This window comes from Salarias fasciatus, chromosome 2, assembly GCF_902148845.1.
Source record: "Salarias fasciatus chromosome 2, fSalaFa1.1, whole genome shotgun sequence".
NCBI classification, from domain to species: Eukaryota; Metazoa; Chordata; class Actinopteri; order Blenniiformes; family Blenniidae; genus Salarias; species Salarias fasciatus.
In genome coordinates this window covers 25,954,067-25,967,364 of record NC_043746.1, presented here as the reverse complement: position 1 = coordinate 25,967,364, position 13,298 = coordinate 25,954,067, and positions in this window count along the sequence as shown.

The following is a 13,298-nucleotide window of genomic DNA, read 5'->3' as shown; positions in this document are numbered from 1 at the left end:
AGTTGCCGTGGAATTTTAACTTACAACCTCAAGACCACTTCTCCAGCCACTAGGCCTCCACTACCCCCTTTCTGAAATATTTTCTGTTGTGTTGGACTTAATGACCGGGTTTTGGAAAAGGTTTTGCATCATCTTCACGATATCAGACTGCTTGATAAAAGTTTCATGAATTGATCTCATTGCTGGACGGCAGCTTTAATCCAAACATGAAGCTTCAGTGTGAGATCCGTCCATCCACCCCACTCTAATCTGTCTTTAGGAATGTCACTTCAAAATAATCCTCCTCCTCTATGTGGTAGGAATGTGACACTGAGGTGGATGGTTTGGTTTTATGCTATATGTTGTGAAAAGGGTCTGACCTCCTTTTCCTCGCTGCTGAAAGGTGTCATTTATCTGCAGCCGTTAAAGGAAAGCTGTGAGTCAAGGCCGGCCGAGGAATATCTTATTGACGAAATCGCTTAAGCCCCCCCTCTCCCTCCCACTCGCTCACATTGATATACTCGAATCCTTCACTGAGCTCCTCTGCCCCTTCTTCTTGCCTTTCAACCTCTTACCTCTCCTCTCCTGCCCTCCTCTCACCCTCATCTTTATATTGACAGAGTCTTTAAGGGTTTAGTGATATATGTGACCTCCTCTTTCTCTTTTTTCCCTCCATCCATGGTGTTCTTTATCTATTGCTCTGTCTTTTTCTCTTTCTGCATAATTTGACTCTTTTTTTTTACTGAATAGTCCTTGAACTCCTCACACCGCCACCTTATTTCATCCCTCCTCCTCGTCTTCCATTCATTCTCCTCCTTCTCCATCACCTTTCGCTTCCACTCCATCTCATATTTCTCCCTCTTTTTAAATTTCTTTGAATTCTCTCCTTCCCCACTCCTCATTTCGGCCGCTCCTCGTCCTCCTCTTAGTTTAAGATGAATGGCCACTTATCCTGCTTTATTTCAGTGTTTTACAGCTGAGAAAGGATGGAGCTCTGAGGTGAGGTTAGCAGAGCAAGGTCAGGGTGAGATTTAGCTCTTCTTAAGGAAACGGGGCAGAAGGAGTGAGTAAAAGAACGGTGCTCAGCGGCGCGGGGGCGGAGTCGGGTCTTGACCTCTAGTTATTGCCTTGTTGTCTGTCTGCAGCCTCGTGTGGCGGATTAGAGGTGGCAAATCATAGAAAACCACCCTCTGCATCACTGGAGGGGCTTGTTGACAAAACACTGATATGCTGGAGAATATGTTGAGGGACTGATTTTAGATATTGTATATTTCCATTTGTTGAGAAAAGGAAACTCATGATTAAAGTAATTTAAACAGGATAGTTTACCAGAGACGGTGCATTCATCCGTCTTTAAAGCTGATAAAGCTACTTCATCTGTATATCAGGGAGAAAAATACTGGATTAATGATCAGTCAAACCTGAATAAAGGAGAGTTTCCAAGCATGCGTTTTTAATGAGCTGTAATCTTATTTTATATGATAACATTTCAAGTGAAAATGCATCATTTTGCATTTTTATTTTCACGTTTACACGGTGTAGATGGACAGTGTTGTCCATCTACACTGCCGTTGGTAGTTTGTGTGTGTGGTTTCATTACCAAAATGAACAACAGCACCTACTAGTGGTCAAACATGACAACTACCTTGTCTCCAGCATTTCTCCCGTTTTTGTGAAAACGGACATTTTCAAAATGTTGTCGCGTCAATGTGAAACTTTTCTGGAATAAAACCACAAAAGCGATGTTTCTTTCTTTCTTTCTTTCTTTTTTTAACCAAATTTGTAAAAGGGATCTTTGTTACATTAACACAAACATTTGGACTGTCATGATTTTGTTATTACTCAATTATTTTGACCCATTGAAGATAAATTTGAGCTTTAAGTTAAACGATATTGACATCTCTGATTTCTGCGATTCGTTATGTTCTTCACCTCTCATCCAAATCATTACAACAACTGCTGATATCGAGTCCCTGCACTGTTGTTGTTGGACAAACACACTTCCCAGTATTTATTTCTCCTCCTTTATCATTTAAACCAATATTTATTTATGATGAAGTCATGCTGCGTGAAGCGTAAATAAAATGTAATTCACTGAATGAGACAAAAGTACTGTGCAGCAACGCATCTGAGCTGTTAGTCACTCAGTTTCATTTGACGTAACATTGAGCAGAAGCGCGTTCACAGTGAAGGGAAATCTGGAAGAGAAGTGGATTTTTAAACGGAATATGTTGAAATAATATGAAAATGTCAAGACGTGTCAGTTCATTGAGTCAGATTTTCACCAGAAGATAATCAGGTCTTTTTCATCTCTGCAAATTAAAACGTGTCTGGGGTTTTCTGCTGCAGGACAAACAGACAGAAATGGGTCAACAACGCAATTTCCATAAGCCTATCCAAAGAAAGCACTGAACATGTTAAAGAGATTAAGTCGCATATTTTAAATAAACAGCTTTGAGTGTGATTATTTTTCAGTGCTTGATGGATCAAGTAATGCGTTATCACTCCGTTGTGTTTTTGTGTGCTTTATAACTCCATGATGGCTCCAGAAATGTGAGGATGGTTGTACTTTGTTCCGTCCAATGAAGAAATCAACATATGTCGAGGCGAAATGGAAAGAACAAGTCATCCACTAAAAGCGATGTCATCAGGAAAACAACATTAACAAAGTGTGAATGAGAGCTCTGGACGAGTTGATCTTGCAGTCTGTTCATGTTTTCACTTCAAACAGAACTGAAACGAGGTCAATCCGATCCGTCTCTTTGGCTCTGAAGTCAAAGTAATCGATGCATTACACTACCACCAGTAAAAATAAAGTCGGGGCAAAGTGACTCACCGCTGTTATTCTGAATATTCATACAGCAGTATCAAATAACATAACAGCATTAAGTTCAGGCTATATTTAGCCTCCTCCATATTTTAGCTGAGCTGCCACTCAGCTGTGCTCACGCCCCGTGTAATGCACCGCACGGTAAGGCAGCTAATGAAGACTGACAGCTCGGGCTGGAAGATGAGACGGATAAATGCGTGCGCGACTTTCAGACGGGGATATTTGTGTGAGTGTGTGCGTGCGTGTGTGTGTGTGTCTGTGTGTCATGGGGACACTTCAAATCTAATGACAACAAGCACCTGATACGTGTGAGAGCATGAGGGTCTCTGCCTAAATATAAACGGCTCCACATCATCGGGCTGTAATGTGGGTCCGGCCAAGCGGTGCAACACGAGTCGGCGCGCTGAGAGAGCGGCCGTGTTATTATTTATTAATCTTTATTCATTATGGCAGCGCCGCGCTACGAAAACAGCATCAGCTGGTGCTCTCAGTACGAACACTCCAGTGCACGACAATGAATTTAGGCAAAAAAATAAAGTGTTAAAAGAATCACACAGATATGAGAATTGCTGTCAATCTCGTTGTTTTTTTTTTTCTCATTTAGGATCCGTTTCAAATCACAATGTAGTGTAATGCTACTAGAGTTCAGTTTTGTTGAAGATTCATTGTCTTCCAAATATAAGAAGGACCCATGTTGGTTTGTCGTTGCTGCATTTGCATTTATTTCCTTACCTTCCTTTACAGGCTGTAGTAAATGTAGTGAGAGAAAGTGGAGTTTCTTAGCAAGTAGGTCCATCTTGGCAAGTTTTTATCCTGATGTCCTCTCTGCCAGGAATTCAACTACAAAGTGTAAGTTCAGCAATGAGGAGACAGGCCCCAGCAGTACCAGAAAGGCGAAGGAGCTTCAGCACTTTCAAAAAATTTCACCTTGGGAGCCATTTCCACAAAGATGCGTTTTCAGTGGCTCCGAGCACTGTTGTTGTGCAAACAGACGCACAAAATGCAAGTATGTAAATATAAGCAGGTCCTGGGGTTTGCTTCAGGTTCCGGGCTTTTATTATGTGGAGTTTGCATGTTCTCCCTGCAGTAGGTTTTCTTTAGGTACTCTGGTTTCTTCCTATAAAAATCCTAAAACATACTCACTCCGCTCATTGCAAACTTTGTATCATCCTCAAGTCTTTCTGTTCGTGTGTTTGTCCTGATCAGTGTGACTGGAATCAGCTCCTGCAGACTTTGATAAAGTGGGCCTGGGAAGATAAAGGAGGCACCAAAATTCAGCTTTCTCTCATTCCTTTATTCCAAAGTGTTTCTGCAGATAGAAAGAACAAATTCATCTATCTGGCATGAACAATGCAGTCCCGTCCTTATGCATACATATATTGCGCAAATACATCCAAGACATGTCGCTAACTTGCTTTACTACAGTGTTATGCAGGAACAAAAAGGGATCAGCTGTCAAGCCATGACATGTAATTGTACAGCAAGACTTTTATCCAGAAATGTATTGCATCATGTCATTGCATCTCGACTATAATTGCTGAAAGAGAACGGGTAAATCCAGCGAGTTTCAGATCACAGTGATCACTGTGCACACATTCAGACGAAGCTTTGTCACAGACGCTGTTTAAAATGAGTTGGCACCTCGGCGACACACGTCAGAAATAGTGAGAGAGAAGAAGATGAAGGCAAAGAGATGTTTTGCTGCAGCAGCGGTGAGGAGTCGACGACACGGCAGGGCAGGGATATATACAGGTTGGTGAATTCACACATACAGGATTCATACTGCTCAGGAATGTGGTCTAGGATCAAACTACCGACCTCCTGCTCCCGTGCATGAAGAGAATGTCTCTGCTCCCTGACCTCAGCTGTGTAGCAAAACATGTCTCAGTACCAAGAAGGACAAAACTTTTAATTTAAAAAATCAAGGACTTTTTCAATAGTGAGGCTGGAGCACTGACCACAGGCTCAATTAGCCCGGCTCGCAGGCAGACATGCAGTGCACCAACTCCACTTCCTCTCGGCGATGCTCAGGTGACGTCGCCCTCCTGCGGGGTGTTGGAGGGCGGCCATGTTTGTTGTCATTGTCCAAACACTCCCATCTCAGATGGGAAACCCTTCCCCATAATCCAGCTGCAGAAACGCAAAAACATGGAGCATCAACTGGTGTTGATCTGTGCTCTGCCCGAGGCTACAAATAGTCCAGCAGCAACAACGGGGCGACCGGTGCTTTCACTGCCGGCCTGCCGCTGATGAGACGACGAGATAAAGCCTGATCGCCGAGGAATCAAATTCACTTTTGTGTCTATGACTACAGCTGTTAATTTTAAAAAAAATCCTGCCGTTTCCACATATTTGATGAAGAGTTTTATAATTCCTGATGATATGAATTGAAGAAAAACACAAAAATATTTTCAGTGTGCCTGCGTGTGTGCGTGCGTGTGTGTGTGTGTGTGTGTGTGTGTGTGTGTGTGTGTGTGTGTGTGTGCAGGCAGTGTCAGTCGGCACCTCTCCATCTCCTCAGGGGGTTTGACTTTGCTCCTAATTTCAGACATCAGCTGTCACACAAACACATGCACGCATTCACTCCCAAATATACAAAACGCACGCACGCACGCACGCACACACACACACACACAAACACACACAGGCATACACAGTGGCAATTACACATTTATTTTTGACTACATTTTCTTAGAACATGCATTAAGCATAGTCAAGAATTGCGTGTGTGTGTGTGTGTGTGTGTGTGTTGACTCAGCTTCTTGTCCATGCCACATGGGTTGCACACACACACACACACACATTATAACTTGCGTTGTGGTGTTGAGCAGTGAAGGTGTTGGCTGCAGCTTCAGTGCGTCCGCATGTTTCCTCTTCCTGCTTTCCTCCTCTTTGACTATTATGGTGATTTATAGGATCAGCTGTAAATTAGGCAGCAGCCATACAACACACACACACACACACACACACACACACACACACACACACACACACGCACTTCTTGCACGCAGAGGCGCAGATGGCTTGCTCTCACCTCGAGGCTGCCATTAGCAACATGAACAGTTTGGATGACCGTTGAGTACACACACACACACACACACACACACACACACACACACACACACACACACACACACACACACACACACACAGCCTGCTGGTGAATTCAAGCCTACCAACTGCAGTTTTGAAACACGCACAAACACACTGCATAAAATCACTAGTTTTGTTTTTTTAATCATTTTCCATGTTGTAAACAACGAGAAACAGAACAGCGCCAGAGCGCACGAGGAGAAGATCCGAGAAGATGCGCAAGAAAAAGAAACAGCAGGCTGAAAACAAATCATTGTGTGGAAGATTATGCATTGTATCTCATTGTAATTGTGAATTGTTTGCCAGTTCTTCTTAAGTGCTAGCTTCTACGATAATGAAAAAAAACAAAAAACAATGCTGCTGTGTTGAGAGGAGTTGAAATCTTATGAACCATTCACTGGTTTGAAAAAAAAAAAAACAACTCATAAAATGATTTGAACCCTCTCATCAATTCAGCGGGTTTACCACTGCTGTTTTAGCACCATTAGTTTTGGACTAAAATAAATCAATGAAGCCTTAATGCCTGGTCACTGAGGAGTTTTTCCAAAAGTAACCCACTGTAGCATCTTAATGTTTGACCAAAGCTACAAATTTACAAATAAAAACAAAAAACTGTACAATTGAAAAGTAGCTTCCCTGTCTTATTGTGCTATGTTGAGAGTAAAAAAGAAAAAAAAAGAGTATACTCAGTGAAACGTTTCCTTTATGTAAAATGTAGCTCAGTAGATGAGGACATATACGATGAAGGCACTCACGTTACCAAAAACGTACGGTCACTTTGGATAACTGTCACAAATGTTGTGTGTGTGCCATCATGTCTGGACAATGTACGTCTCATTTCAATGTGACAAACTGAGGGAAAAACTAAACATTGTTCTGTTTGCAGACTTTAATCACATCACCGCTGCACAAACTGGATGAAGCTCCCAGAACATCTGTGGCTGAGCGGCAGCACTTCAGGACCAAACGTGAGCCAGCTCTGGTTCTCAGTCTTGGCTGTGTGAGGCTAGACTTGGGGAATTGCTTTTTATTGCAGCATTTATTCCAAAGTTTTGTGCCATGTGAGTGGAAAAAAGACGAGGAGACAGGTGCATCTCTTGGTATGTCGGCCAGCTAATTCCGGCTCAGCCAGATGTGGCAGAGGGAGGTCACTGTTGAGCAAAGCCATTTTCGGTCATGGGAAGAGATTCATTTATCCTGATTGCTACATTACACATTATCGATGTACTCTCCTTCTCTTTTGCATTCTTATTGAAATCCCAGCAGATTCCTGGTCTCTGAACAGCTGCCGAAAGCTCTGATTCATGACTGCAGCAGTAAATCAAACAAACTGTGATGTTTGGGGTTTGGGGGACGCGCTGCAGTTCCTCTGATGCCCTCTAGGCGACGGAGCAGAGGTGGGCAGGGTGTCTATTTTTAGCCTAACTTCAGCTGGAGGACAAGATATTTATAGCCTGAGATCTGTGCACTGTTTCACTGCTGAGCTTCAGGCACACACTCACAAACACACAGGCCTGTGCACCCTCCCACTCACACACACACACTCACACACACACACACACACACACACACACACTCATGCATGCAGTCATTTGGAGGCTATCAGACGCCTGGAGAGGTTTTGCTTCAAACTGCTGCTGACACAGGCAATATAGAAGATGATACACGTTTATGCCAGGCTTAATCCAATATGCACATGCTTGAGTAGACACGTGCGCGGTACAGATGTAAACGGAAAAATGCACGCGAAACATGTGGCGTTCAAGCATGGACGTCCATGAACCACTGGGTGTTCAACACATGGACATCTTCACACAGAAACTTAAAATAAACCTGTGCATCACACTCCTGCAATCAGCTCGGCGTCCGTCCACACAAACACTGAGGCAGACTAAAGTGCCGCTCTAAAAGCCCCCAAACCAGCTCCGCGGTTCACACTCCAGTGCTCAGTGAAGGCGGCTAATGCTCCCGGTGGAGATGCTTGGTACACACACACACACACACACGCACACACACACACACACACACACACACACACGGATACAGATGTGTTTCTGTTGAGGTGCAGCTACATCAGTGACGGGAGGCCTGTAGCGGCTCTTCTAATCTAATAATGATTCTCATAATGTGGAAACTTCAAAGTTAAGAATGTAATAATGCACTGATTATCTAATAAAACCCTGACATGTCAAATCCACCACGTTGTGACTGTTCATAATGTAGTAACAACAAAGGATTTAATAATGTGAAAAGTAATGTTCATAATATATTCTACAGAGGTGGAAGGAAATGTTATAAAACAATTCTTCTTAATAATTAGAACTTGGTTTCACTAAATAACATGAAATATGTTACTACAAGGTTTTGGTTATCAGCTGATTTTGACATTATGTGTTGCTACATGGGTCACAGTGACTTTTGCTGGTAAAAACTAATAAATTCCATGGAAGAGTCTATGGGGGAGTTAATTTGCAGGGTATAGTTCAGCAGGGTACTGTAGATTCAGTTTGTTTACTTGTGCTTTTCAGACTTTTGCAGGATAATTACTGAAAGTGTTCACCCACTAAACCTGCTGTGGCTTCTCTTTATTGCCTGGAAGGATGAAATCAGGAGAAAAACAACCGTTTAGAACTCAGCCTGCCGAGCACACAAGATGAAAGAGAGTGAGCGAACAACCCACAGAAGCTAAGCAAATTCATAATTACTGGATTATTTCTTCAGTTGCAACAGTGCTTCTTGGTTATGGATCTTGTAGTGTTGCAGGGACAAGTGTTTGTGGGATTAGCATCAGAGCTGAATACAAAAATGATAGAAAATGTTCCCTGCCAAAGCTGAAGAGGTTATTCTGCTGCTGACTCTTGTTTTGAAGGGCTGGATGAATAAAGTCGAAAATAGAAAGCATATTTATCATTTTATTAAAAGGTAACCTGAGTAGCGTGGAAGACTATACTCGGTCACAACACGAGCTGACCCCTGAAGTTATTTCAATGCATTTTAAGTGCGAGGCTTTGCTGGGTACCCAGAACTCAATAACTCAACAAGTTTGGCTTTTGCTTGGCTGATTTGTGCATTTTTCATGGGTGCAACCAAAATACTCAGCTCTTCTGCACAACCAACTAATGCTTGTTTCTGATAAAAGTGGCACAATTTAAACCGTCCAGATAGAATTTATTCCAAAGAGATTATTGTGACAGCAAAGTCATCGGAGGTTGCAACATGGACAGACTGATCATCACAGACATGCACATGCAATTTAATCAATACAGCACCTGTTATATTTGAGACAAAAACATCTGAAAATCTTAAAGGTGCTGTAGGCAGGATTTTGCTAGTCAATGCTAATTTTTCTGTGTTTTCTTTTAATTAAATGTTAGAGTACCCATTGATAATCCTTTAGGAGTGTAGCATAATTGCACTACCGTGAGGGCTCAGCGTTTCCATCTGTCTCTGTTCTGAGCTGAAAAGGAATCTCCACAGCTCCAGGTATCTTTGACCAATCAGAAGAGCCCATGAGGCTCTAACCGTGATTGGTCGAGGTGCGTTCACGTTCTTGAGGGAGGGGCTTAACTTGCATAAGGGCGTAATGTCAGAGAAAACAGGACAGGATTGGCTGTGCTGGGTTTCAAATGGCCATCTTAGATGGGTCAAATCGCCATCTTGCTTAGGTAACCCTAAGCAAGATGGCGGAGATGCAGAATCCTGCCGACAGCACCTTTAAGAAGGACCTGCAGCAGGTGGTGAGGGCAGCAGAGCGGGTGATTAAGACCACACTATCCCCCCTCAGAGACATTTACTCAGTCAGACTTCAGAGGAAATCCAGGGGGATCACCAGAGACCCCTCACATCCAGGACACTCTCTTTTGTCCCCCCTCCCCTCAGATAGGCATGACTGGACACTTAGAGCCAAAACCAACACACCCAAAAAACAGCTTTTATATCTTTATATTATTTTTGGTTTTTTTTTAGAAAAATGACAATAAAATCCTCTTCAATTCAATAATCGACATTCTCTAAATCTATCAGCTGATTTAAATCCTGAAGCTAGAGCATAATATGTGTTTTCTTTCTTTCGTTACAGTCTTTTGCTTTGCATATATATATATACTCATCTTTGTTGATTTGCTCCATGGGAGAGGAGTTGAAGTTATGATGTTGTTACTGAAAGAGGATTTTGTTTCTATGCTGTGGCAGCAGTCCGCATTAATCATGTGCGTCGGGTCTTCCTCAAAAGGTAGTTTTTGAAAAACACTTCAATCTGGCCTCCTTGAATTTGCTCCTCAGTCTGAATCCTGTCCTTGTTTGTTCACATATACGGCGCATTTCACAGGAACTGTATCTGCAGACGGGCTGCTCGGTTCATGGAGCAGCTCCACATGTGGGAGGAAGAACAAAATGTACAAGTAGCATTTATGCATCCTCGTGGTCCCAGCAGGACTCGCATCACAACCAATCTCCACTCATTAAAACCTGCTTTTCTGATGTATCCTGACTCCAATCTCACATATTTTATTTGACATGCACCCAACTGTGAATCAAGCACAACATGAGAGCTTCATATCAGCATTTCAAATCTCTAGCATAGCTTATTTAGAGCTCTAAATGAAACTAGCTGATCTCATATAGCCTCATTCATATTGTATCTCACTATTTCTGATTGATTGGGCAATGCTGTGTCTCTGGTTTCATATTAAATTTTGCCACCAATTCTCTGAAATGCCTTTTAATTTCCAGATCTTTCTCACCATATTGATTTCTTTTCTCGGTCAGATGTGCAAGTACATCGAACATCGTTCTCATCCGGCACATCCTGTTCCACAAATCCTGTTGTAAAATCAAGGCAGTCATTTCTCCACTGGAACTGGCGGTGCAGCTGAAATAATGGTCGTCTTACTCGTCTCGAAGTCTCACTCCAACAATTGGTGTGAAAGCAGGGTCATGCAAACTGCCACTGATTGGAAGCTGTCGGTGGGAAAATAAAAGCAGCAATATGCTGAGAAAAGGATGAAGACAGAGAGCAGATACGCAGGTTTTCCTTCATTAAAAATGTACTTCTTGGACGCACGCAATGTTGTTTTGAGGAAAAAAGGAGGCCTGCAGGGTGCCTTTAAGAAGTGATAATTTCATTGATCCCCATGCTAATAGGTCACATTATCATATGATATTTCAGTTTGAAGATGAGAAACAGCTTCACTAAAAGAAAACCTGATTGAACCTTTTCAAGGTCCTTAAAAGTTTAAATTATTGGCCGTCACATCAGTGTATATGTATGAAAAGTCAAGTCTGTTCTTGCTCCTGCTGAGTTAAGAGGCAGTTTTTTTTTTTTTTTTTTTACTATTTGGGAAAGAAATTGGCTTAAATGGGAGAAAAAAGCTGTTCAGAAAATGCCTAAAAGAATAGTTCATTTAGCGTGAACTTCTTCATGATATATTAACACTTTGTCGCACTAAAACAAAGACAGATTTAAAGTCCTCGTTACATTAATGCTATTATTTACTAATTATTAATTATAATTATTAATTGCGCAGCATGCAGCCCCTGAAGTGGAATGAGTTTACCACCTCGGGAACAAACCCAGTTTCTATTGGCGTTGCAGTAACAGCAGATAAGTGGAACTAGTTAGAATTAAATTTTGAAGGCTTTACCTTCAAAGAGGTCTGAGATATTGACAGAAATGTCAAAAAAAAAAACACAAAAAAAAAAACCTCCAACTCCCCCCAGTCTCCCTGACATGTCTCCCCTAAAACTTCTTCTGAAAGTCGCCTCATTTCTCCTGCCTCCTGTTTCTGTCATTAATATGTGTCATTCTGAGCTTTTCTCTCTTTCAGTACCAATCAATACTGGGAGTTCTTTGTCTCGCTTTCTCCATTTAGCGTTTCTTTTCCTCGCCTCTCCATCAATACCGTGAACAGAGTCGGCTTATAAATCAGATGGAGAGATGCTAATATAACGCAAACAGCCGATTAGGCCACACGCGTCTGATCTGAGGGAACAGAACAATTAAAAGCGGACGAGCAGAGAGCAACAGAAGCGAGGTGTTCAAACAGAGAAATGTACATTATTATACCGTGAAGAGGGAAAAACTGCTGCCACAACATTTCTGTGGGAAATATTTGCTGTTGAAGTGCTTTACATTTGCACAGCAGGTGAACGCCGAGCTCACCTCATCATAAACACGGCTTAAAAATGTGTGTGTTCTCTCTCTGCAGCTTCCTATTATGTATTCATTACACACACTGCTGTGCTGGAGGTGTGTGAAGATGAGAGAGGTAAAAAAAAAAAAAAAAAAAAAAAAACCTCACACATGCTGCACCGAGAAAGAAAAATGACTCCAAGAAAATGGAAATTTAAGAAGCGTTTTATTATCGGCTGTGGTGAGAAATCGGACGAGGAGAGGTTCGATTGTGGTTCCAGAGCACTCAGTCAGTCACGGGAATGAGATAAAGAGAGGGGAACAATGTGTGAACGGAGCCAATAAACAGCAGAGAGGGATACAAGCAAACACCTCCTTCTTTCTCTCTTCGGTGAACTGAGGATGATGTAGTGACAGCTGCTGCGCAAACAGTCCGACCGGAGCGGGCAACCCGGCCCGCTCACGCCGCCGTCGCAGACCTGCGAGGAGCTCTGTTTACTCGCCAAACACGCTGGGGTTGGAGGAATCTGCCAGAACGGGTTTCTGCAGAGAGCGAGCCGACACTAAGCTGCAGGGTTCCCGCGACTTCTCTCAAAGCCGCCACTCTGAGAACGTTTCGTCGTCAACACGGGGGCACAGATTTCTCTGGCCTTTTCGGGGATTAAATTAGAAACCCTGCAAAGTTGGGCAGTTTTCTCTGCAGTGAGTCCAGGAGGGGAGAGAAGATGTGGTTTAACAGTGGCGCACACACACATCTTTTAAAGACGAAGTCTTAGTTCGGGCCTTTCAGTGTGGAGTTTGCATGTTCTCCCTGGGAAGGATTTCTTCCTTCTCATAGTGACACGATTCAGTTGTAGCCACGTTTCCATGACAACGGTGCTTTAAGGCACTGAAAATGCAACTTTTTGAAAACAAATCTTTCAAAAGTTGGAACTTTCTTTAAACTCTGACTCCGTCTCCATGGAAACTGGGAAAAGGTGTGGTTTCATTACCAGAAAACCCTACTGCACCTACTAGTGGCTCAACATGAGAACTACATCATTTTTTTTTTTGTTTTCCTGCCAAAAATGATGGATTTTTACTTGGATCATTGTCGTGTAAACAGGGTTTGTGCTTTTCTCTGTTAGAACCTGATCAAAATCAAAAGTGCGAGCTGGGATTGGATATGTTTAATTTCTCTGCAGCTTTTATTAGATTAAAATGAATACAGAAGATGAACTGAATGGAAACAAAGAACATGAAAAAAGCCAGAGTACACGGAAAAAC